The sequence below is a fragment of the Lactuca virosa genome, chromosome 8 (assembly GCF_052849685.1).
Source record: "Lactuca virosa cultivar CGN04683 chromosome 8, Lactuca_virosa_CGN04683_v6, whole genome shotgun sequence".
Classification (NCBI taxonomy): domain Eukaryota; kingdom Viridiplantae; phylum Streptophyta; class Magnoliopsida; order Asterales; family Asteraceae; genus Lactuca; species Lactuca virosa.
The window spans coordinates 152441968-152446505 of NC_136433.1; positions in this window are offsets into that span (position 1 = coordinate 152441968).

Here is a 4538-nt window from a genome sequence, read left to right on the forward strand (position 1 = left end):
GACTACACACAACACTGTCACCGAAGGAAGAAAGACCAAAAATTGCATACACTAACTTGATAAAATGGTATTTTTCTATAGTTACAGCCGTACAGGCGTTGATCGGATTCAAAATATGAACACATGAAAGTCAAAACGTCAAAGGTGAGAAGCTTAATCTAGGATGAGACGTATTATATTATATTAAACAATGATATTAAGAAAAAATAATTGTTCAAGATTCATTCCAAATTTAAAGATAATGGTAATCTTTACCAATTAAAACAAATTATTTGTAAAGACGTCTTGTTTTTTAGTTAATAACATGAATAAATGTTTTCTTATTACGAGATTCACACAGTAATTTCAGATGACAAAAAATAAGAAAATGATATATTAGTATTTTTTTTTTAATGTTTAATTAGGTGCTGGATTTTTAAGGATAAAAGTGTAATGTTTATTTTGTTTCATAAAATATGAATAATTAGTGTATATTTAACGGGATTGACATAGTAAAATAAATTGCATTCAAAATGGAAAATTAGAAACTGATATAAACTAGTAAAAAACCCGCGGCTATACCGCTTTTGGGGTATTATGGGAAAAATCGACAAATTTTAAAAGATATGTATTGAAATTGTAATCACCACAAATATGGGAGTAAGTTGACACCCCCTAAAATTTGTACAACCAAAAAAAGGGACATTGGTGGATAAAATCCAAGAGTGTTGTGACAATAATGTTAAAGTTGTCAAAGTTGAGAAAATATGGTGGCAAATTCAAAAGGAGTTTTTTTGTGTTTTTTATATCAAAATGTAAAAGTTTTGACTACAAGGACGAAAAGTGTCAAATTCATTAAAGATTTGTGGCAAAAACACCAAAATGTAAAACTTTTCACTGCAAGGACTAAAAATGTCAAAGTTACTAAAGATTTGTGGCAAAAACCTAAAGACACAAAAACTTAATCAAAACATAAAAATGTAAAAGTTTTGACTTTAGGGACTAAAAGTGTCAAATTCACTAAATTCTTGTGGCAAAAACCTAAAGATAAAAAAAGTACTATTGCTAAGCTCCATTGGATTTAATATATATATATATATATATATATATATATATATATATATATATATATATATATATATAATGTAATCAAGCAGGTAAATAGCATGAGCGGGAAAAAAAATCTAAAAAGCTTTCAGAGATTGGCAAGAATACAAACAAAAATATTTTTTATTAGAGTAGACAGATATATAAGAAATTAAACTAATAATATTTTAAATTATTTTTTTTATTAAGAACATCCTAATGTTATAATATATTGAACTTTATACATTTTAATAGGAGTATATTATCATATTATGTTAGATACCCGTGATTAAAAAAAAATTATTAAATCTAAGACATTTGAGGATGAGAAAATTGGATAGTTCAGAACACATATTTGATTCATCTTAATCTATTTTTACAATTCATATGTTAAATGAATATTTTCCAACAAAACAATGTCATCTTAGCTATCCTTCTTGAGTTGATGTAGAAAATTTATATACTCAAAAACTTAAATAGAGGAGATAAGACACATATTAAATCTTCAAAAAGCATGCTAACTTTAGTTCTCTAGTCGAAACCCGCAATACACAAATAAAAATTCGAAGGTATAATAAATATATAAATGAAAGAATCTTGTTATTTCTTACACTTAACCCAAAAACTAAACAAGCTATAAAGCATTTGTGTTACGGTAATGAACTTGCTCCTTATATGTGGCTGACTATATGCATAAATCAAGAAATTAAAGCCTTTTCTTCCTGTAATTTGAATTAGCAAATGAGCAAAGCCTTAAGAGACTAGCCCGCTGAAAGCTTTGAACATTGGCTTTTCTTGGGTTCCTAACTCAAAAATTCTAGGTTTAGAGAGATAAATTCTTACTATAAGGAAGGGAAGAAGGTAATCCACTTAGTAGAATAAAATAAACATCAAGGCTACCTTGAAGACAATCTCTTCAAATTTTATGCAATTTACATGATAAGTTTGATTCAAAAAAATCTTTGAGTGATGTCAACTTGTGAAATTGTCCGAGCACTAAGAGAGCGAATTTGATATCCTTTTCCTTTGGCACAAATTTAAAGACAAGAAAAATCATGACCATATAGTTTAATAGCAAGTATGTGACTATTTATTAAATATCAAAAATATCCTTATAAAATCAAAATAGACGAAATCTTATGGATCAAAATCAATACGATAAATATTTTGCAATCACTATGCGTATACATATGTTCTTAGCTTGAAAGTTTTCAAAAGAACACTAAAAAGAGATCCCAACATGGAAACTATTGCTATTTTTTCCTGGGGATTATGGGAGTGTAATGCTTAAGATAGTAACAACTCAAATTTTACGAAGACATCACAACATTAGTATTAGTATGTTTCATATAAACATATAAAGACAATTTACAAGTTGTTAAAAGATTCAAAAGGAAAATTAATTGTAGAATAAATTTCGATAACATAAAAGATATGTCTTACGCCAATATATGACCATTCTTTTCAAACCAAATGCATAAAATGTCATGGAACATAATATTTGCACGAGCAAATATGAAAATATGTAAATCCAAAGAAAGTAGAAGTATATGGATATTGGATCCAATAATTTGATAAAAGGGACATAGTGTACTAAACATGAACCGTAACTGAACCAAAAAAAAATAAAAATTTTACTAATTCATTTAACTACTCTGAAAAAGAAAAAAAAAACTCGCTTAATAGAAAGAAATTATAGTAGATTGCTATGTCACATGGCATTTTCTTATTAATTTCATTTTTTTCTATTTGTCATTTTATGGTTTTTCTATTTTATTAAATTTCACATAAGATTTAAATGTAATAATAAATGCATATTAATTTCATCAATGGACTTTCCTTCTAATTTCAAAATTATTAAATTAAAGTTTTATTAGTTTCCTTTATTTATTTATCTAAATTATTTATTTAAATTTAAAAGAGAAAAAAACACTTTAATTTTAATAAATCAATATTTTTCTCACTTTTTTTTATAAATTAAAACTTCAAATATTTAGAATTTCATAACTAATTTTTCTTTTAAATAAACTTGTGTAATACATTAGCCTTGTTATAATAATTAAACATACATGCATAAACATATGTGCACATGTGAATACATGTGCATAAATTCATAAGTGCACATTTGCATAAATGTATGTGCATATTTATATATGTCAATTTGTTGCTTAAGATTTATATATATATATATATATATATATATATATATATATACTAGGTTAAAACCCGTGGAACCCACGGATGTTAATTTTAAATAGAATTAAAAATTTAATTATGTAATAAAATAATATAGCATTAATTTAGAAAACTTATTAATTGTAATATTGTATTTCTTTAAGAACTTTATAATTTGTAAGTATTTGAAAGACTCAATCCATTTACACATATAAGAGGGTAAGCCACATTCAATAAGAAGTAGCTATCATTTAAGTCTTATTAGGAAGAAAAAAACGATTAGGTTAAATTTGAAATTGCAGGGGCCATTCATGTAAAGTTAGATATAATAAGGATATATTTAGTATTTCATTTACCTTGGATTGGTACTTTAATTCGGGTTCTTTGTTCTTATATTGTTTATTAATAATATTTTTTTTTCTTTTTAAAAAAAGATATACTATTAAGGCTATAAATCTATTCTCAATTTATAGTAAAACATAAAGCATAATGAATATAAAAGGATCATATAGTGTTCTGCCATCTTCTTAACTTAAATCAAACTAATAAAAAGTTATATGAACTTATAATTCAAAAGTTAATTATTTCAACCAAGATTACTCTTTTAGCTTTATTCATTTCCTAGTCATACTTCTAACATGTCTTAACTTTGATTACCATCATTCTGCCAAATTGAACTTCCATAATCAGATTCTTAGATTGCAAAACAGAATCTTAATTTAATTGGTTTGTTTATTATAGCAACATTGATCAGAGAATACAACCTATACACATTGTAAAAGGAGAAAGATAATAATTTATAACATAGAAACAGCTAACATGATTACAGTACATCAAAAAAATCAGTCAGGTAATTATGAATCCAGATATCATAATCAAAGTTCCATGTCTTCTAAGAGAATTCAAATATGTGGTCCAACGTGGCCTTGGTTAAACTGGGACCAAAAAGTTGTAGAGGTCCATTTCAAAAGATAAAAGAAACTGGTCAACATTAAGTTTATAAAAAAGTACTTAATCTTGTTAAAGCAGTTTCAAAATCACTTGCAAAGGCTATATATCTAAAAGTTAAAAGAAACCAATCAAACTGTAATTAACAGTTATACACAGATGATCAATAGGAACTAATTTATATAAACTGTTCAAACAATAAAAAAAACATACATGCTTGGATCCTTGACATAAACAATTGACCCCAAATCAAGCAACCTCATAATTTCGGCTTATAACTCTCAATCTATTAAAAGAAAATTCAGAATATGAAACATCAATTGATAGGGTGAAATCGGTACAGAAACAAA